The sequence below is a fragment of the Hippopotamus amphibius genome, chromosome X, assembly GCF_030028045.1.
Source record: "Hippopotamus amphibius kiboko isolate mHipAmp2 chromosome X, mHipAmp2.hap2, whole genome shotgun sequence".
Taxonomy (NCBI): Eukaryota; Metazoa; Chordata; class Mammalia; order Artiodactyla; family Hippopotamidae; genus Hippopotamus; species Hippopotamus amphibius.
In genome coordinates, this window is record NC_080203.1 from 123,554,745 (window position 1) to 123,578,177 (window position 23,433).

The window sequence follows — 23,433 nt, forward strand, 5'->3', positions numbered from 1 at the left end:
ACAGCTGATTCACTTTGGTGTACCTCAAAAACTGGTACAAGAGTGTAAAGCAATTATATTCCAATAAAGAGCCTAAAAAAATATATATCATGTTCATGTGTGTGTGTGTGTATAACTGAATCACTTTTGTACAACTGAAACTAACATTGTAAATCGACTATAGTAAATAAAAAAAAAGCTGGAAAAAAAAGAAACTAACAAGTGTTAAAAGTTACTGTTTAAGAATAGTTACTATAGTGCTCTCTTCAGCAGCACATATACTAAAATTGGAACGATACACAGAAGATTAGCATGGCCCCTGCACAAGGATGACACACAAATTCGTGAAGTGTTCCATATTTACAAAAAAAAAAAAAAAAAGGAATAGTTACTATAGCATCATTTACAATCAAAAAAATTGGTACAAACTTAAATGTCCATCAATAGGCAGCTGCTGATTATAAAGTACTCAGAAACAAAAAGTATATTCAGCGTGAATGCAAAAGCACAACTTATGGGATAAAGAAGCAATTTGCCCAGTCTAGATTCCCACATTTTAGTTATGGTATAGTTCTCTATGACAGCAATCAGCAAACTTTTTCTGTAAAGGGACAGAAAATACATATTTTAGGCTTTGTGGGCACATAGTTTCTATCACAACTCTCCAACTCTGCCTTTGTAATGTGAAAGCAGCCACAGATAATACTTAGATACATGAGCACAGCCATGTTCCAATAAAACTTCATTTATAAAAACAGGCAGCAGGCTGGATCTGGTCCACAACTATAGCTTGTCTACCCCTGCTCTATAAAGTAAAGAGATCTATATAAGTCCTGGTTCTGCAAGCAGTTAGTTACTCTTGGGCAACTTATTTCTTCTTTCCTATTTCACCTTGCTATGAGAATTAAATAGCACATGTGAATACAATAAACTACAAAATGATGTAAAAATATAGCCTGTTTTTACAATTTCAAAGTGTTTTTATTGTTACATTTATTTCACTACAGCCTTATGGCCCACCTCTGAAGGTATTTGATGTGCTTTTATCTGTCTGAGAACCCTGTTAAATATTCACAAATCATTCTACACAATGCTGGTCTTTGTTCACAGTCTTGTAACCACGAGTTTTATCAAAGTCTATTCAGATCATTCCTCGATTATTCCGGTTTCTATAATAATTTGTAGAACTGTGCAGACAGATGCCTATGCTTAGAAGGACTCCATACTTAGTATGGGATTATCAGATACAAACTACTATACATAAAATAGATAAGCAACAAGGATTTACTGTAGAGCACAGGGAATTATATCCAATATCTTGTAATAACCTATAATGGAATGTAATCTGCAGAAAACCTGAATCACTATGCTCTATACCTGAAACTAACACAATATTATAAATCAACTATTTCAATTTACAAAAAAAAAAAAAAAAAAAGGACTCCATGCTTGGAGGAAAAACAATTTTCCTTCTAGCCTTCCAGGTTCTTGGCTGAGACCGCTTGCCCCATAATAAAAGACAGATTAACAGGAGAAAAACAAACAGAAGTTTTATAACAAGTATACCTCCTGTATATGTGGGAAAGACCCATGAAAACTGAGTAACTCTCAAAATGGCCCAAGTCACCACCTTAAATACCATCTCCAACTAAAGACAAAAGATGGTGGGGGTAGGGAGGCCAGTTTTGGGAGATTATCAGGCAAAGCACAGTAAACAGGGATAAGGCTGTACACAGATTTAAGTCCCTGCCTTCTCCATCAATGAGTTTCTAGAGACTTGGAGTCATCTTTCTGTTCCCAGTACAGAGAAGGAGACACCCTTACAAATGGAAATTTCCTTTATAAGTGTAAATGTCTCTTATGAAAGGGTAATTTCTACTTGGTTTCAGAGCTTCTACTGTGTCTGCTGTTTATTGAAAATAACCAGCTGAAGATAATCCTTATGCCAAAGAGGCATATTTTGGGATGGCAAATTCTGTTCCCCTCCATTGATTTAATGTTCTCTTGTTGCTGTCTTGAAATTCTTAATAATTTTTGAACAAGGGGCCCTGCATTTTCACAAATTATGTAGGTAGCCCTGCTCTTGTGCACTAGGAAGAAAAATTAACTTTCCATTTCACGTTTATAACACCTCCAAGCCACACAAAATGTTTGACAGTAAGAAAACTTAGATGACCTTTATTCCTATGTATGACCTCACAGAAATGTCTCCTATATTCATTCATCTCTTGAGTCTGGTTTGCTTGAAGAAAATTAAAAGAAGGAAAGCTCTCTAAATTATGTTAGGCTTATGGAACCCCCACCCCAAACTGGCAGAAACAAAATAGCAGAGTTACAGATGCTCAACTATAAATCCTAAAAGGTATTTTTGTTCTCTTACTGGAAATATGAAAAGATTTGATCCATAAAGGTACTCGTAATAAATATTTTTTAGTATTATGATAGTATAGAGAATGTAAAACCAAGTCATAATTATATACTATTTGCATAGTTATAAATAGCTTAGTTATTTTGTGGTCAAAATGCAAATACCTACTGTCAAAGTGCTAAATTAAACCCCTGCTAGGAATTTACCCTGCTATTCACATAGAAGGCCAAAAGCGTGCTGGTTGGAATGCTCCAGTACTCTCATGATACCATCTGGCACACATAGGAAAATCAGTTGATTGTGTTTGCCCAGAAAGCAAGCGTGAACAATGATCAATTGTGTCTTAGAAGAAGAGAGGAAGCTGCTGGCGGTACACAGGCATTGCCCAAGAGCAACAGCAAGGTCTCAGTGGTCAGCCTTTGACTTCCAAACCACGCTGACCAATTTCCAGCACTCTGCAATTAGGTATTCAAAAGTAAACAGACAGCTTTTTAAAAGGTGGTGAGGGCTATTCCTTTTTTTTTTTTTTTTTTTTTTTTGCATTTAAAGTGCTTTAATGATTGTGGAACCAATCACAGAGGAACAGGGAAGGCTACTCTTTGTCTTATTTATCACGGGGGTAAAACACTACTCTGCAAGAAACCATATTTAGATAACAATGAGCCAACCTACTTTTTGTAAGTAAGTAGCTTACAAGTCAAGGGAAGACAAAACAATATGACTTCAATAGTGTTTTACTCAATACAAAAGTTGTTTAAAGTTAAGTTTCTACAGTCAGGTAGGCCAATATTTGCTAGTGATGTAGCCCCAGAAATGTTACCCTAAGATTCATCCTTGCCTATTTATGTCCCAAAGAAAAGAATGCTCTAACCTAATTACAGACATTGTATACTTGCATATACATAGGTATAAATGTACATATATATGCATATATATATACACACACACTATATATATATATATATATATATATATATATATATATATATATACAGACACATAGTAGCTGTAAATATTTCAATTTCTCCTGACTATGTTACATAAAAAGCATTGCTCAGTCATGGCTATTTCTTTACAATTTATAATATTCCCACTGATTTCTGTACGCATATCCAAGTAGCATTGCTAAAGTTTATATGGGTGTTTCCCTTCTTCCTATTCCAGAATTTTCACCATTTACCTTAAAAATGTTAACTGTTCGTGAAATCACAAATAATGTCCATTTAAATGATTAAAAGCCTTTAGCTGAAACACAGTCTAGAAATTCTTTTTGTGTAGCTTTGGATATGAAGGAAGGACTCCTTGCAAATTGATTCAAATCAGTCAGTTCTGAATATTTAAAACTTTAGAATATACTGGAGCATTTAGGTCTTGAGATGGATTCATCCCATCATTTATTTCAGAAATCCAAGTTTCTCTGTATCTCATGGTTGGCTAGTTCTATTCTAGGACTTTTATCTTTCAGTAAAGCTGGTAAAAAATGAGCAACTTTCATCCTGAGTCTTTCTGGGGAGTCCCTGCTTTCTGAAAAGTCATTTTTTATCTGACATTTTCTCATCTAAACTTCCCATTAACATTATAGTGTCATGTAGCTTCTGAGTCTTCAAAAAAAATTTTTTGTGTTATATTGGTTTAATGTTTAGTATTTTATTAGGTTTTAGGTTTTGAAAATTACTACTCTGTATATGATATACCAGAATTCTTGATAAAAATTTCTTGCTAATTCTGATTAGCAAATTCTTGATACACATTTCCTAATCAGGCCTGATAATAAAGAAGTATTCTATTCTAAGAAATTACACAAGTCAAACACGCATTTTCATCATTTATGCTCAAGGGTAAGTTACATAGGATTTCTTTTTTTTTTTTTGCCTCTGGCTCAAAATTAATTTTAGTTAAATGGGGAGCTGATCCATTTCTTTAAAAATCTTTTAAAAAATATTTAAGTATTGTTGATTAACAATGTTATATTAGTTTCAGGTGTACAACACTGATTCAATATTTTAAAATCTTTTTTAATCTATTTGCAGTAGAGAATCTACATTGGAGAAAATTTTAGAACTTTACTGCAGAACACAAAGAACTGGAATCAACTTAAAGATGTATCTGTTCAATGGAAAGAGTCGATATCTTAAAAATATCAAGTCTCTCTACTTCTTTCAGAAAATAAAGCATGATAAAATGACTATAATGAAAACAGCTTGATCAATGTAAAAAAGATCAGTTAAGATCAATGTAAAAAAAAAGAATATAGAAATAGAGTAAAATAATTCAAGGATTTAGTAAATGACAGGAGTAACATTTAACATCGGTAGCAAGAGTATGGCTTACTCAGTAAATTATGTTAGAACAACAGAATACCTGTCTGGGGAAAAAATAAAATGAATTTATTTCTCACTCCCTACAACAAAAATAAATTTAAGATGTATTAAAGATTTTAATTTAATAAAAAGTTAAAGCAAATACACAGGAAAGTTCAAATTGTCTTCTTAAAAACTATAATCTTGAGTAGGAATGGCTTTTCTAGTTAAGATGAAAAAACCCAAAGTCATAAAACACTGGTTCTCAACCTTGGCTGCACATTAGAATCACCTGAGGAATTTGTAAAAATTTCAATCCTTAGACTCCACCATGGTCAAAATGAATCAGAACCTCTGGGGATGGAGTCCAAGTCTCTGTTTTTGTTTTTTGTTTGTTTGTTTGATTGATTTTTAAAAATGCTCTCTGGGTGATTTTAATACACAGTTAGGTTTGAAAACAACTGCCATAAAATAAAACCCTCAGATTATCTTGCATATCACTCTGGAAACTATCTGAGATATTCTTTGCCAAGAGGGGCCCAATTGCCATTTTTACTTTGCAGCTGCCACACTGCACTCTCAGAGGCTTGCTGCCTTCTTGGCCTTCACTAAGAAACAAAAGGACAGATCCTTTCCATTCTCAGAATGTTGAAAATCTTGTAAGGGTCCATCAGTAGGAATGTGGGCAGGAAACAGGAAGGCATGCTCAAATTGGGTAATCTGAGAAGAATTTAATAAACAGATTGTATACAGATGGATTCATTCATATCTTGATTGTGGTGATGATTACATGTGATAAAATTTTATGACTACACACGAATGAGTGAATGTGAAAACTGAAAAAATCTAAGGTCTATAGTCTAGTCAATAGTATTGTAGCAATGCAGTTTATTGTATGTCAGTTATATCTCAATAAAAGTTCTTAAAAAAATACTATTGTACCAGTGTAAATTTCCTTATTTTGATACCCTTACACATACGGAAGATGTTATCATCAGGGGAAGGTGAGTGAAGGTACACAGAACCTCTCTGTACTATTTTTGCAAGTTCTTGTGAGTCTTTAATTATTTCAAAATAAAAAGTTAAAAAAAGAGAGAGACTATATATAAAGATGTGAGTGAGGAGCAGGAAAATCACACAAGAGATGCTGTAGCAACCCAGAACTCAACAACCGGTCTTAATTTCCCCTTCCTAGGCCTGAAATAACAAGAGGAGTTATTAGAAGAGAGATGGAGAGAGCACAAGCACAAACTGTATGGAAAGGGCTATCTGACAGATACTATGACCTTGAGACAAGGGATGCCAGGTGGGCCAAGACATGGAGTTCATTGAAACTGGGACCGGGCTCATTGTCTGAGATTGAGGAAAGTTAGTTTGGGGACCTGAGAGGAACTGTAAAGTTTGGAACAGCCACTGGAATGGAATTTAGGAGGTAGAGAAAGATTTTATAGGGAGTCAACCTGAAAAAAGCAAATAATTACCAAACATATTCATTATCACATTTTAAGCTGTAATTAATCCTACCAGCATTATATGATTTTATTAGTCAGAGATCATCAGAGAAACAGAACAAACAGGAGTTACAAGTTATATATATATATATATACACATATATATATATTCATGTGATTAATGTGATTATGGAGGTTGAGAAGTCTCAAGATCTGTAGTCAGAAAACTGGACACCAGAAGAGCCAATGTGTAGTTCCAGTCTGAGTCCAAAGACCTGAGGACCAGGAAAGCTGATGATGTAAGTTCCGGTCATAAAGCTGACAGACTCAAGACCCCAAAAGAGCTGATGTTTCAATGTGAGTCTGGAGTCTGGAAAACACCATTCAGCTAAAAACACTCAGGCAGGAGGAGTTCCCTCTTACTTGTGGGAAAGTCAGCCTCTTTGTTCTCTCCAGACCTTCAACTGATTGGATGAGGCCCACCCACATTAAGGAGTACAATCTGCTTTAGTCAGTCTGCCAATTTAAATGTTAATCTCACCCAGAAATACCACCACAGACACATCCAGAACAATGTTTAACCAAATATCTGGGCGACCTGTGGCCCAGTCAAACTGACACATACAATTAACCATCATAATTATGGACATACAACTTTTTCTTACCAAGGAGTAACTCATCAGAATAAATAGTTGAATGCTCCATTACTTTGTTTCACTCATAGTGAGGTACTACAAATAATAAAACCCTTGGCTATTGTCACTGGAAGAGTCAGATGATATTTTAAGATAAAATACTTTTTTCTTTCATTTATGCTGGCTATCTTTTCCCTAAGAGCTGGAAATTAATTGACTTCAAATATGCTTTGCCTTGAGTAATAACTTGGAAATGTACTCACTGGCCTAAGAAGCTCACCTCTGCTTTGGGTTGGCCCCAGTAGAATTGTACTCATATGCACATAACGTTCCATCAGTGACCAACCTGATACAAATCACACAGGGCTCTTAATCCAAGAAATGGTGACTCAGGGAAGTAACACTCTGGGCACTTATATTGACTATGGTTTTGCAAACACAAGATTACTTAATCTTTTTTTTTTTTTCTTGGATTTATTTTTTTATTGGCTGTGTTGGGTCTTCATTGCTGCACACTGGCTTTCTCTAGTTGCAGCGAGTGGGGGCTACTCTTCATTGTGGTGCGTGGGCTCCTCACTGCAGTGGCCTCTCCTGTGGTTGAGCACAGGATCTAGGTGCATGGGCTTCAGTAGTTGCGGCACACAGGCGCAATAGTTGTTACTCATGGGCTCTAGAGCATAGGCTCAGTAGTGGTGGCACACAGGCTTTATCGCTCCACGGCATGTGGAATCTTCCTGGACCAGGGCTCGAACCTGTGTTCCCTGCATTGGCAGGCAGATTCTTAGCCACTGCACCACCTAGGAAGTCCAAGATTACTTAATCTTTTTAGCTGACCTTGAATCCCATTGTGCATGCCACAAACTATAGCCAAGATATAACTTTTGTGTGTGTGTGTTTAAAATTATTTTTTATAACAACTTTATTGAAATATAATTCACATATGATATAATCCACTCATTTAAAGTATGTAACTCACTGAGTTGTACAGTCATCACCACAATCAATTTTAGAACATTTTCATCACCTCAAAAAGAAATCCCTGGCGTTTAGGCCTTTAGCTGTCATCCTCAAGCCCATTATCCTTCCCAGCCCTAAGCAACCACCAATCTGCTTCAAGATATAACTTTTAATATTATTGTCATTTTCTCACTTAAGAGGCTACTGGTTTCCTCCTGGGTCCTCCATAAGCAGGGAAGCTGGGCTGAAAGCACACAGTCAACCTATATGTATTGAGTACCTAACATGTGCCTGGAGCCATGGCATTGTAGGGGAGCAAAATTTGCCACTCCAAGAAGTCTCTTTGGTATGCATATTATTTTGAGCTGAAAATAATCACGGCCCAAAAGACTCAGGAAGAACCTTGACCTTCCCCTTAGCTGCCTAAAGAATGTAGATGGAGGACCCGTTCCAGGAAGGGAGCTGTCACCATACATAACTATGGTATGAACCAGGCGTGTACACAGGGAAGTGCCGGGGTCCAGCCCAGGCAGGATCCAGGGAGTCCCTTGGGAGGGGTAGAGTCGGCGAGAAAAAAAAAAGAGACAGGAGGCAGTGGAGTTGCAGAGAAGAGGAGAGAGAGAGAGTGAGAGTGAGAGAGAGTGAGAGTGTGAGAGTAACTTTAATTTTTGCTCCGATCTTATATATCTTACAGCTTGTTATGTGGATTTTTCCATTAGGGGCCCCATATCCCTCCCCCAAATGTCCCATTGATTCTGCCGGGGGCCAGTCCTTAGTCAGGTGATGAGTCTTCTATGTAATCATCAGTTCTCATCAGTTCTTCACGTTCTTGTCCATAAACAATCGAACATTTTTTCCCCATGCTTAACATCACCATTCTTGTTTTAACCCTCCAGTGGTTACAAGGGGGAGGAGAACACAGGATAACAATCTCTAAGGGCAGGCCTCTCAGGCGCCCAGGCTTGAAGTGACAGACATTGTTAGCAGGTTAAGCTTAATTAGTGAGCTACATTCTCTATGCTACGTGACAGCAGACATACAGGATATGGACATAACATAGATACCCGTAATATTCCGTTCTTATAAGGGAAGAGTGCATGGGATATTTTATAGGCAACTTTGGTTTGACTGACCCTCACTTCAGAGGTTTGGGATAATTGTGATTGGGTGAGGCAGCATTCCTGATCACAATGCATGGCCCATTATGGCCGAATTGCCAGCATGGCCCAAGGGTGGGGATAATAAGTTTAAACATTCCTCCATTACCCGGGCCCCCTAAGGGTCTACATGTGATTAGTTTGCGGCCCATAGAATTTCCACAACACCAAGAAAGCGGGGGGTAGCCACCATTCTTGAAGGCGGCGTAGGCGCCCCTTCACCCAGAGAGCTCATCATTCCTAGAAAGAGAAGTACACAAAGGAGACTCATAGTGAAACTAAATCTCGGAGAACTCCGGTACTTCCAAGATGCCTGCTTTGCAGCTCTCCCGAACCGAAGATGCCTTTATCGGAATTCCCGCCTTGCAGGCCATTCCCGGAGTGCTCGGCCTTGCCTGAGCCTTTAGGCAATCCCCGAACGGCTCCCGGCAGGGAAGAACCTAACAAAGTCTGTTTGTTAAAATTCCTCTCTGTGTCCCATTGTCTCTGGTCCAGCAAACATTTGTCTGCCAAACATTTGCTTTTTATCTCCATGTCAATTGCCTTCCTCCCCTTTGACGTTCCAAACCCCTAACCCCAACACCCTCTTTTGTCTTCAGTTGAAGATTGCATTTAAGGTGAGGGTTTTGGCCTTTTTGGTGAGTGACTCAGTTTTCTTGGGTCTCTCTCATGTATACATGTTATTATACTTTTGTTTGATTTTCTCCTGTAAATCTCCTGTCTCATGTCAAGTTAACTGTTAGACCAGCCAGAAGAACGTACAAGGGTGGAGGAAAACGTTTTCCTCCCTGACAGCATGCTATTATCTGATGACCAGGAAGCTAGACCATGCAGGACATCCCTGTAGCCCATAGGTAGTCAGAGTGAGATAAGAAGCCATGTTCAATTACTTTTACCAAACCCCCCCCCCTTTTTTTTTAATTTTAAAAGCAAAATATAATGACTAAACTATTTTTAAGATAGATACTTAAAGCAAATTTTAGATCAACTGAAGGGGGGCTTCCCTGGTGGCACAGTGGTTAAGAATCCACCTGCCAATGCAGGGGACACAGGTTTGAGCCCTGGTCCAGGAAGATCCCACATGCTGCGGAGCAACTAAGCCCATGCACCACAACTACTGAGGCTGTGAGCCACAACTACTGAGCCCATGTGCCTAGAGCCCATGCTCCACAACAAGAGAAACCACTGCAATAAGAAGCCCGTGCACTGCAATGAAGAGTAGCCCCTGCCTTCCACAACTACAGAAAGCCCACGTGTAGCAATGAAGACCAAAACAGTCAATAAATAAAAAACAAACAAAAAACTCATAGACAAAACGGCTGGGAAGGATGCACAACAAAAAAATTAAATTAAATTAAATTAAATAATCAACTGAAGAAACTTAACAGTAGTTTTTAATCTGTGTTCAACATGCCCTAAGGTGACTCCCAGTGAGTCACACCCCTGTAATAACTGCCCCTCACCCCGCCCCCGCTATTGAGTGTGACTGGGAACTGTCGCTTGCTTCTAACCAACTGAACATGCCAACTGTGCTAGGATACTGTAACAGGAAAGAGTTGGATCTGTTTTTTTAACCTTTGCTTTTGGTTACTTTTGTTACTATAATCACTAAAAGGATGCTGTCTATAGCTGTAAGCATACATAATGGCCTGCCTCGGGGAACCCTGTCCCTCTGCCCGAATGTTAAACTAAAGTGCCTTTTTTCAGCTCACAGGGAGACATTCTGACCCTGTCCACCTGTGAATGGCTGCAGAAAGAAGAAATGAACACATTCCCCCCCACCCCATGCTGGCCAAGCCAAGAGATATTTTGCAAGACTTATGGACTTTTCACTTTACTTCCTTACCTCTTCCCCTTCTCTGTTCCATAAAAGAAACTGGCATCCAGATCCCAAAAAGATGGTACTCTGGGACAATAGTCCGCCATCTTCTTGGACACCCAGCTTTCCGAATAAAGTCACTATTCCTTGCCTCAACACCTCATCTCCCAATTATTGACCTGTTGTGGGGCAAGCAGACTGAGCTTGGATTCAGTAACAATGTCACTCTCATGACTACTTCATGTTACATAAGATTCCGTCTCAGGAGACTGGAGAGAGAGACTCTCCTGTTGGCCTTGAAGAAACAGTCATGCTGTGAACTGCCTATGGAGAGAGCCATGTGTCAGGGAATTGTGGGTGGCCTCTGGTAGCTAAAGGCAGTCTCCAGATGACAGCCAACAGGAAACTGAGGGCTTTAGCCCTACAACCACAAAGACCTGCATTCTGCCAATAATACATGAGCTTGGAAGAGGACTGCAAACTCCAGATGATGCCTTGATTGTAGCCTAGTGAGACTCTTAGCAAAGGACCTAGCTAAGTAGGACCTGGACTACTGACGCACAGAAATTGTGAGTTAATAAATGTGGGTTAAGTCATTATGTCCGTGGTACTTTGTTATGCAACAGTAGAAAACTCATATACACACTCTAACCTTGGTTTTCTCCTTAAGCTTAAATAAAATCTTTATTTTTCTTTTTTCAACATTCCTGGAACAAATTCTCTCTTGGGGCTTATTCATGAGCTCAGGGACATTGGCCAGTTCAGCATCAAAAACCCTCTTGGCTTCTCATAAGCCCAAGTTTCCTGGTGAATATTCTTACTGCCATAGAAACATTGTCATCAGGGACACTGATGAGGAAAGTGGAAGACATGGTGTCAGTATTCTTCTATGAGAAAGTTCTTTTTTTCTTTCCTACCTTCACGGTCTCTGTTTTTACGGCTCTCTTGGATTTCTTAGAGGAAATAATGTCTGAAATCACCTATGTTGATGCTAAGTAAATAGGCCTGTGCTATTCATTTTCACAGAAGACTGGAGTTTATCTAACACATTGTTTGACGTAGAACAGGCACATAATAGCCCCGGTGTGAAGCACAGAGTTTTCTAAGAGGTAAAACACTGAGATAAATCAGATTGCTCATAAATTGTGTGCTGAAGTGACAATCCAGCTGAAGGGAGAAATTGCAGAGTATCAAGATTATAATAATGGAAGGGAGCATAAGGGGATGTAGTGGTCACTGTTGCTACCCTGCCCAGATCCTCAGCACTGGCTGGGGCATCATCCTCCAGCTGTTGTAATTATCAGCTGCTAATAGATCACAGCTGCCTCCTTCTAAAATGGGTTTTGGTCAAAAGAAAGCTGACATGCAGGAAGTCACACACACACACACACACACACACACACACACACACACACGCACACACACAGCTCACAGCCAAGGATTGTCTGTTGACTGAAAAGGATATTAAGAAAAGCCAACTCCCTTGCTTCCATGTGGGACCACACTGTGGTACTATTATTCATGTTGCAGAGCTCCTCATCGGATCAGGCTGAGGCTGGTCCTCAGTTGAGACCACACTTAGCTTTTTCCTGATTTCCATAGTGACCTCCTAAGAGCACTCCCTCAGGAAATCACTTGCACAAGAATCACCATCTCAGGTTCTGTTTCCAAGGAACTTAATGTAAGACAGAGGAGCTTCTTGGATGTTAACAATGTTCTTTTTTTCTCTCATGTAACAGTTTTATTGAGATATAATTCACATACCATACAATTCACATATGTTAAGTGTATAATTCAGTGTTTTTTTAGCATATTCATGGGTTGTGCAACCATCACCACAATTTCACTTTAAAATATTTTCTTCCTCACTAAAAGAAATCTGGTACCTGTTAGCTATCATTCCCAAACACCTCTCCCCACTCAGCTCTAAGCAACCACTAACCTGCTTTGTATCTCTAGGAATTTTCCTATTCTGGACATTTCATATACATGGAATCATATGATATGTGATCTTTTGTGACTGGCTTTTTCCACTTAGCACAATGTTGTCAAGATTGTTAAAGTTTGTCCATGTTGTAGCACTTTGTTTCTTTTTATTGCTGAATAATATTCTATTCTATGCATATACCATATTTTATTTGTCCAATCATCAGGTAATAGACACTTGGGATGTTTCCACTTATTAGTTATTATTAATAATGCTGCTATGAACATTCATATACAAGTTTTTTGTGTGTGTGTGGACATATGTTTTCATTGGATCAATACCTAGGAATGGAATTGCTGAGTTGTACAGTAACTTATGTTTAACTTTTTTCCAAAGTGGCTACACCATTTTACATTCCCATCAGCAATATATGAGGGTTACAATTTCTCCACATCCTCACCAACACTTGTCATTGTCCACTTTTTTGATTATAGCCATCTTAGTGGGAGCAAAGTAGTATTCCATTGTGGTTTGATTTGAACTTCCCTAATGACTAATGAGGTTGAGTATCTTTTATGTGCTTATTGGCCATTTGTATATCTTCTTTGGAGAAATGTCTACTCAAATCCTTTGCCCATATTTTAATTGTGCTGTCTTTTTATTATTTAGTCATATTCATTCTTTATATATTCTAGATATAAGTTCCTTACCAGATAAATGACTTGCAAATATTTTTATCATTCTGTGGGTTGTCTTTTCATTTTCTTGCTGATATTTTTAATATTCTATTTCTTGACTTGGCTATAGTTACATGGGTGTATTCACATTGTGACAATTTATGAAACTGCACTTTTCTGGTTTTGTTACAATTGAATAACAAATGGTTTTTATTTTCTTATTATCAATGTAAGCTTATAATTTATTTCTACTCTGGTTTCTGATGGGGTTCAGAACCTACTACCCCAAAATATGGCACTTTGGCATATTGACTATTTTAAGCTGAAGGAATATGAGAATCAGTATGTGCAGGAAGACCTTTCTGACCTTCTGAAGCAGAGCATAAAAACCCCACATAAGAGGTGCCCTGCCTATACCCAAAGGAAAGGAGCATCCTTATCTCTGAAGACAAAGGGACACAAAGAGTAATCTGAATGAACAGGCCTTGCTAACTTTTGCCCAGTTTACTGCACTTAGCACATCCTCTGTGTCTTCTCATATCCTTTGATGACTTTCCAGTCTTCATCAGACCTAGCACAAAAATACTTCTTTGTGTCTTAATTTCCTTATGAAGGCTCTGAGTCAAGTTAAAACTTGAATAAATTTATGTTTTTCTCCTGTTTATCTTTGGCAGTCTAATTTTTAGACCTAGCCAGGGATCTTAAGGGGGTGGAGGAAAACATTTTCCTCCCCTACATTCCCTTAACTCATGTCAAAGAGATCAGGCAAAGATCATGGAAGGTTCTTGTAGATCAGTTAATCTCAAGACATGAAATAAGAGAGTAATTAAGTGGTGGTTTTAGTGCCATCACCACATTTTACATTTCAACTTTGCCTGATTTATCCAAAGTCACCTCAGTATATTACCAAAATCCATTCCAATATCACTCTTGTCAACATACATGGGTGACGAAATTCCATAAATCATATGATCTGCAACTTCATTTTTCAGGGCAGGAGGTAGATTTCTCAGAGAACTTATATTCTCTGTGGACTTTTATATTACCTAGTCTTTTCTCTTACTCTGATTTATTTGTTCAACAGCTACTTACTTAGTTTCTATATGTGCTGAGCACTATGCAAGACACAAGATATTCGGTAATAAACAAAACAGACATGGCTTCCAGTGTGATGATATTAAATGACAAACTGCACGTTGAGAGCATTATTTGTAACTGTGGCGAGAGTTAGGATGAAAATGTATAGTATAATCTGAGAAAGTGGAACAGAGTCCCAAGTTAGAGTTGGGAGTCAGAGAGAGCCTCTGTAAGACTATGACGTTTAACCTATGTCATACAAGAGATAGAGTTAGCCCAGCAGAAAGTTGAGGATGTTTTAGAAGGAATAAAGAGCATGTAAGAAGGCCTTGAGGCAAGAAAAGTCTAGAGCATCAGATGAACTAAAAGATTAGTGTGTCTAGAACTGCATTGTGCAATATGATAGCCACTAGTCACATGTGGCTACTGGACATTCAAAATGTGGATACAAGAAAAAATTTGAAAGAATGCTTTATTGACATTGATAAATTTGAGTTACTTTTTGATTTACACAATACTCCTTTAAATGAAATGCTAACACACTGAGCTGATACAAGAGTTAGTGAATTTGCTTGACTGGAACAGATGTAGTTTTGACACTGATATACTTTTTCTCCAAAGTCAAATTAATTCTTCTACAACAGATAAACCAGTTTGTCAATGTGGTTGTTGATGTTAAAGGGAAATTAATTTTTGTTACTTGATTCAGTTACTGGGAACTTTCAAGTATTCTTGGAACAACGTAGATATGTGAATCTCCTTTTTCAACAGTGACTTTATGAATTCTAAATACTGAAGGGACGAATAGCCCAGCAAAGTGGTATGAAAATTACTTTAAACTGAAAACATCGGGGCAATCAGAAGCCACAGAAAATGTTATTTAAACTTAAACAGAGCCTTCCCCAAATACAGCTGTCATTAATTGCCATCCCCCCCACCCCCCAAGGGAGTTTCCTGTTTGGGAAAAGATTGACCCTTAGTACCAAGAAGTGTGAATTCATCTGTCTGTTAGCATTAAAAAGCCTAACAGACCCTTCCATACTTCCTCATTAAAGCCCGAAACAACCATCCCCTTTTGTTAAATTGATTTACAAACCTTTATTTCTGGCTCTTCCCCTCGAATTACAAATTATTGAGCAACCCCCACAAGCACATGTAAGTAAAATTTGTCTCTTCTCCTGTTAATCTGTTTATTTGTAGGCCCCCAACCAATACACTCAAGTCAGAAAAGGAAACACCATTTCCTCCCAACAGTTTTGACAACTGAGGATGGGCTGGTTGAGAGACTACAGCTGAGATCCCGTGACCTCTGACCAACCTGGTTAAGGTAAACTTTTTTTTTAACCAGTCAAACTCCTCTGTTCAGGCCTGATCAAGTGGGTGCAGCAAGAGCCTCTCCTTGTCTTTTCTAGAAGAGATTTTCCAAAATTTACAAAAGAAAATTTGGGGTTAGAGCTAGTTCTTTGGATACTGTGACTCTTGTTATAGAGAGCTGTTGTGTCATGTCTTCAGTAAGATCTCTCTGGCTGCACTCTGCAGAATGGCTTGGAGGAAAGCAAAAACGGGGTACCAGTGAGGTTGCTCTCTCTACAACTCAGGGCATGTGTGGACGCCCCAAATCTCTGAGACATAAATTTGCCTCTGTGAAGAGCGCTCTAACTCACCACTGAGGTCTTTGAATCTTCAAATACTTCAGTGATGCCCACTTGCGTGCACTTGTTACCACAGTGTACGTCATTGATCTAGTCCAGTTGTATTCAAACTTTTGTTTAATAGTAGGCCCCAGCAGAACAGCACTGCTCTGGTTGGAGCTGGGGTAGGAATTCAGAGCCCCAACCACTCACCCTTTCAGTGGAAGCCTTTGGGAAGGTCTTCAGAGCCCAATTTGGAAACCAATACAATATAGTGAGTATTTTACATTTACCACAGCCACAGTCTGTAGCACTGGCCTGTACAAAATTACTGTGGATGACCACAAATAGATAAAAGACAATCTGTAAAATATGTAGAGGAAAAACACACATGAGGAATAGGGTTTGTTCAGTAGGAATATCAGGGATGCTGGATCCCAGCTCACCCTCCATCTGGGCTGGCTCCAGATCTTTAAGAGCTTCTACTGAACATATCTAGAACAGCAAAATTTACAAACATCTAAAATGTTTAACAATAGGGACTTTAAAATGTCCACTATAAATCTGCATATTAACTATACATTTTTTTAAAAATTTATAATAGAAGGTTAAGTGAAAAGGGCAGATATGCACATTTCATGTGCATTCTGAAGGATTGTGTAAAATATGTCTGTATAAATATAGAGACAAAAAGAAAATTCACAAAGTGAACTAGATTGTTTTGTTACTATGGTGATTTGTGAGGAGTTATTTTTTACTTTTAATAACATTCCCCTTAATAATATATCAGTTTTTAATTTAAAAGAGACTCAAAAATTGTTTTCTGAAAGATAAGCTGTAAAAATAAGAAGATAAAAATTTTTTAAATATGCCAGAAGAGCAAAAATATTTTCTGATGTGTCAAGGAGAGGAAAATGTTCTTTCCCTCATCCTACCATCAGCATCATTAAGCTGGAAAATCAAAAGTTGTTCCCAGGAACAACTGCTGGAGCCATGGGGATCCCAGTTGGAAATTTCATAACTGCTTTCTCAAGCCATTCTACAGAGGAATTATGAGCATAAAAGACAACTTTGCAAGTGATGTGTTCTGCATGTTTCAGAATGTCCATAAAGTTAGCTTCTTAAATTACTACAGTTTGTATGAGAATTCTCCATCCTCAAAGATTCATGTTATTTTCTAACACAGATTTTTTTAAAACTTCATTTTGAAATATTCTTAATTGGCTTGCTGATTCTCCTGAGTGTCTCCTTTTAGGATTCTACATATTACTTGCTGGGAACCTAGCAAATGTTTAAGAAATTTTAATCTTTTTTTTTTTTGCTAATGTAGCGGGGGGAAAAATAATTTTCTCTCCACCCTTCTAGGTTCTTCGCTGAGACCTCCCTGTGATAAAAAGACAGAATGACAGAGAAAAAACAAACAAGTTTAATCCCCGTATATTGCGGGGAGTGACCAGGAAAAGCACAGTTAAAGGAGGGTAAGGTTGTTATGCAGATTTAAGTCCTCGTCTTCTCCATTGTTAAGAGTTTCTGGAGATTCAGAATCATCTTTCTCTTCCTGCTACTAAGAGGGAGACATCCTTACAAATGGAGATTTCCCTTATAAATGGATTTGTCTCTTACAAAAGTGTAACTTTACTCAGTTTTCAGAGCTTCTCCTGTGTCTGCTGTTTCTCAATGACCAGCTTAAAATAATAATATGTCAAAGGGCCATATTTTGGGGTGGTATGTTTTGCTCCCCTTCAGTAATAAGCAATATCCTTAAACTTGAGAGGAAGCTTTAGGAAACGGGGTGGCCCAGTAGGTTTCCAAAGACTTAACACTCACAGCCCCCAGATGGGCATTGTTCTGCTTAATTTAGGAAGAGCTAGGAGAGAACCTTGGGGGAGATTTGAAAGATCAAAGAACTAATATGACAATCTCAAATTACTAACATCCTCTGTTTTGAAAGTGAAAAGGCTATTTTTTTAAATCAATGGCTCAATGGATTAACATCTGAACTAATTTGTGGAAGAAAGGAATATTTGCAGCCCATCCCCTTTCCAAATAGCTCTGTAGCTAAGTTTTTTTGGTTTTGTTTCTTTTGTTTTTACCTCAGAGAAAACTGAAAGACCAATCTCTGATCTTTCAACCCTGCTGAATGTGTTTGAGATCTTTATTCAGTTTTAAGAACTCCCCTAAAGAAGCTTCTGCATTGGGAAAAAAACTTCACAATTAAGAATCTCATAATCAAGAGCCTTCTCTCCATCCCCAAGTAAAAGATGCCATGTTTTACATGAAAGCGTTTTACAGACAGGCTCACAGGAGAAGGAAGCCAGGCTGAGTTCTTGGGCAAAGAGACTAATGGAAGAGAGTAGGTAAATGGTCTCATAATATAATTTTAAGGATTAGTTAACATTTTCTGGAAGGCTGGAAAAAATTCCTAGGTCCAGTAAGTTTTGATTTAGGCCAGTAAAGTCCTGCCCAATAAGATACCATGCCTTCCACTGTCAGATGTCCTTCCTCTAGTGTGATGGTTAATGGAAAGGAAGATGTCCCTTTTACCTATCACGAGCCTAGTAGGTGAGGTTAAGTATCAGTGTCAGGCTAGAGAAATATGTTCAAAGTAGGTTGTCAAAGCCAGGGTACCAAAAGCAAGAGTACAGGAACCAGGGATGATGAGAATATGAGGAACAGCTCCCATCAGGAGAATGCGAAGCATCTGGAAGTCCAGAAAGAGTACAAAATGCCATAATTGGGTCCCCTGTTTGAAAGGGTAGAATAGCTCCATTTGATGGATAAATAGAAAACCAGAGAGGAATCTTGAAAGTCTACATAGATAATTGCACATTCTATTTGGGTTCACAAGATGACATAAAAAGACCATGGAACTTAAGGCATTAAGGGCATCAACAAAATCAATAGACTCTTATTCATGAATCATTCTAGGAACAAACCCCCTCTCCTGCCCCCGGCCCCAGCAAAATCTTTTATTTCCTAGACACAATGATGAGGTAATTTCATGAACATATGAGTAGCTATGTATTGGTGGCTAAACAAACTAGGCTTCTGATTGTGGCTCATAAAAATGTATTTGCTTCAGTTTCAGTTGTCCGAAGACCATTTATGTATTCACGTTGGGTATTAGACAAGATTCTTTTTGTTACCAAAAACTAAAATCCAACTCAAACTATCATAAACAAAGAAAGGGATTTATTAACTCACCTAGCTAAGAAGGTTCTTAGAACAGTTCATAGAACTGAATGAGGAGATACAGAGGGCAACATCAAAGCGGGTTGTCGGAGTCAGGGAATATAAAGCAAAGATTGGGAGTTACAGAGTCAAAGAACCAGGGATGATGAAATGAGAAGGAACATGTCCCAACAGGCAAATGAGAAGAGTCTGGAAGAAGTTCAGAATCAGGGACTAGAGTGAGGAACTCAATGCCCTCTGGTTTTCCATCTATCCCTCATCTCCGCTGATCTCTGCTTCTACTTGCGCATTGGCCTCATTCTCTCCTACTAGAAGCAATTTTGCTGTGTATGGTAAGTTAAACACCTTTCAACAATTCCTGGCATACATTCCAATGCAAAATCCAAGAGAAAGAGTCATCGCCCATGCACATACACTTTGAATCTAGAAAATTCTACAGAAAACTCTAATTGGCCTATCTTGGGTCACATGTCTATCCCCTGGTCCAATTACTGTGGCCACTGTGTTAGATGCCCACTGCTGTCACAAGGGAACAAAAAACTGATAAAAAAAAAAATCCCACTAGAATACATGGACATGGCAGGGGGTGGGGGTGGGGGGAATTCCCCAAAGGGAAAAGAATGCTGACCCAGAGGGGAATATGAAAGGATCATGGGCAGATGAGAACAATAGCCACCTGAGTCCTTATACATCTTCCATCTTCCATATTATCAAAGAATGATTGTTCTTGAGGGCAAGCCACATTCAACTATTGTCAATAAAGGTGTGAAACCATTTATCTAGTGATGTCATTTATTTACAAACACAACCAAATTTCAATTTTTTAAAGAGGAAAGCTGAGGCTATTAGTAAAAATGTAATAAAACAGTATTTTCACATAGTTGTCAGAGCTGCAGTGATGGTGCAGAAGTATAGAACTGCAAATTTTCAACACTGATTGAGACCTCTCTTTCAACCTCTCATATTATAGAAGAGAAAGAGAATTCTGTGTCCAGACACTTCCCAAGGCTTGCAAGGAAAAAGGCTAGGATCAGAACACAGATCTTCTGTCATCCAGCCCGGCATTCTTTCCATTGGAGAGAGCAGTATCTAAATACAACTAACAGCCCATTTTCTACTTTTAAAATCGAAGAATGTAGAATGTTACCTTTTTCCATGAAGAATGTCTGCTTATCCATGGAGAATTTTATTTTCTACCCAACATAACTCCTTCAGCATGACACTGATTGCATATTCCTTCAAAGTTAAGTACATTACTGGAGTTCCTTTCAATCAACAAAATGTGCCTCATTAAAAATAAGAGAACTGAACTAAAAAAAAATTACTGTCAGAAGACTACAAAAAAATGTTTTGAAAGAAAGAAAATGGCATGATAGATAGAGCTTTATGTAATTTTAAATTAGCTTGAATTATAAAATTTCCCCCAAACCCCCAATGCTTTATTTATATTTAAACTTTCTCATGATTTTTTTCATAAGGCAACTACATAACAAATTTATTTGATAAATCACACAACCAAGTCTCCACATTGAAAAAGGAAAGTCTAACAAAATATTGCTTTTCCGTGACAAAGAAGAAACAAAATATGGAAAGCAAAATATTTGTTTTTCTGAAAACTTGAGTAAGAGTCACCTTAGGTCTATTCATTTTATGTAGTTTTTCAGATAAGGCTGTTTTTATAGGGATTTTTAAATATTTCAGACATTATTTCTGACAGCAGAATTAGTTCAAAGTTAATAATGGTCCAATTTATACTCACATCAATCACAAGGCCTCTTTAATACAACTCAATGCATATTTTTTTGTTTCATCTGTATGATTTCTTTTAAGGGATAAAAAGATAAGGCACACACTCACGCATCCAACCAACATATATTAAGTGTCATCTCTCTGCCAGCCATTGAGATAGGAATAAAGGGTGAAAAAATGTGTATATGTAATCTATTGTAGAGGAGGAAAAATTATTTTTCCTACTATCCTCTGTTGCAGAAATCGATCCCACGAGAGACCAAGCACCACACTCAGAGAGTTGGAGAACTCAGGTTTATTCAGCCGGCGGACCTAGACAAGCTAACGCTCCAAAAATTCTGGGCTCTGTTTTGGGCCAGTTTTCTCCTTTTATAGATTAAGACTTATAGCTACAGTTGGTACTAACTGATTGGTTACAGTTGGCATTAGTTGATTGGCTATTCAGTTTCCATAGGTTACAGGTGATTACAGAGCACGGGAGTTACCATGGGTTACATACAAAGGGTTTTCAAACAAAGGCGAGCAAGAACATTCCATGCTTATCTGATCATCTTTTAGGTTCCCGTTGATTGTTAAAGTATTTGTCCTCACCCTAGCGCAGCAAGCAGGTTTTACAGAAGCAGAGCAGGCATAAAGCTACAGATTTAAAGCTATAGATTTCAAATCTTCCCCATCACTCCTAGGTTTTCTGGCTGGGGCCCCGTAAATCGGACTGACAAAAGGCAGGTTAACAAGAGAAAAGAATACAGATTTATTGAATGTAAGTTTTACATGACATGAGAGCCTTCATAAGGAAATGACCAGAAGAAAAGGTTAAACTTGAGTGTTTTAATACTAGGTTTGATGAAGAGTGGAAAGTTGTGGGAAAATATGATAGGACAAAAGTATATGAGCTAAGGGTAATAAATTGGGGAAAACTTAGCAAGGCCTGTTTGTTCAGATTCCTTTTGGTGTCACTCCATCTTCACAGATAAGGTTGCCCCTTTCCTTTGTTAGGGGAAATACTGACTGAAATCTCCCGCCCTGGCCAGGCACCATAGTAACTACTTGCATGAGTTATAACAGGAGGTCCTGGTAAGGAATGCGGAACTAACAAGCTACCACTAAGTGGAAGAATTCAGGGAAGGTCTAAAGGAGAGAGGAGATGCCAGTCCATATGTCCTACCAGCCTCCCAGAATCCTTCTCGCTGGAATCCACCTTGGCTGAGTGACACACGCGCCACCAGGAAGGACCCTGAGTCAGAACAATTGACCAGAGACAACCCGGAAACTAATCTCATCACCATAAAACCCAAGACTGTAAGCCACATGGCAGAGCAGTCCTCCTGGGTTCCCTTACCCTCCTGCTCTCCACCTGGGCACCCCTTCCCAATAAAGTCTCTTGCTTTATCAGAGTGGGTTTTGTATGCATATAGTAGAAATCCAGTGGAGAAGGAAAAAGTGATATAGGAAAGAGGAAGGATAATGGCAGAAGCAGAGTCCTTGGGGACAAAGCCAGAGTACTGTTGATAGAAAAAGGCATGTAACATACTTTTTAGCAGGAGGAAAGATGGAAAATATGGAAAAGATGGTTTTCTATCTAATGATTTAAATTTTCTCAACTTAAGTATGAGATGTCATCAGCTGAGAGTGAGGGGAGGGAAAGGGGGACAGAGACATTAGGGGAAAAGATATGGGATTGTAATCTCTGGAATGGGAAATCAACCTACTTTCTCCTTGAGGTAAAAGTATCCATTAACATGAATGTCACTTAGGAATGAAGATATAGAATATTGACATGGGACATTTATTTCATGTAAACAATTTGCCCACCTCGTACCCACAAAAATGGAACTGAGTACATATGTTAGTGGATCAGAACTCAGTAATTTTCCAGTTTTGTTTTGCTTTGAAAAGATTCTGGATGTTTTTTAGGAAAGCATGAGAATTATTACAACCAAGCATGGCTGGGGATTATTTACAATGCTATGGCATGATTTCTGGAATATATGAAGGTAAAATTGCAGTCTTCTGTATCTGGTGGACTGCACTAGCATCCCAACTGCAACTGCACTATGAATTCTCGTTTTAGAAAGAATAGGTTTTGGTTTGGGCTTTAATAGAATTTTAAGATCTAACTCTTAGTGATCCATGAAATATGACTATTATGAAGATGGTTTTATAAAAATTATCCATCCAAAACTGTTTGTCTGAGAGCTGCTTAAATGTAACGTCTGGTTTATTTTCGCTGGTTGATTTTTATGTTTTGCTTTAGTTTTATTTTATTACTTGGAGAACATTGTGTTTTCTGGCTGTCCCTGATTGACTGACTTTTTTGGTTTGCTGAAGATTTTAAGAGTGCTAGGTGAGTTACTGTATATATTTTTAAAAGCTCCTGTTGAGATTAAGGTCAAGTTGGAAATCAATAAATGTATATTCAGACTCATGTAAAAAGTCTTCTTGTCATTAGTCTAATCTAAGTGGGTTGATTATTTATAAAGATGAATGGGACAAAGGTCTGTCCTTTTGCATTGA

The 23,433-nt window shown here is 38.2% G+C and overlaps 1 non-coding gene across 1 annotated transcript; it reads left to right on the plus strand.

The window, feature by feature from the left end:
* The first annotated feature begins 236 nt into the window (after window positions 1-236).
* Window positions 237-343, plus strand: LOC130842827 (U6 spliceosomal RNA). Its single transcript, XR_009050599.1, has one exon. It is a non-coding gene; the product is annotated as a U6 spliceosomal RNA (small nuclear RNA).
* Window positions 344-23,433: the final 23,090 nt, after the last annotated feature.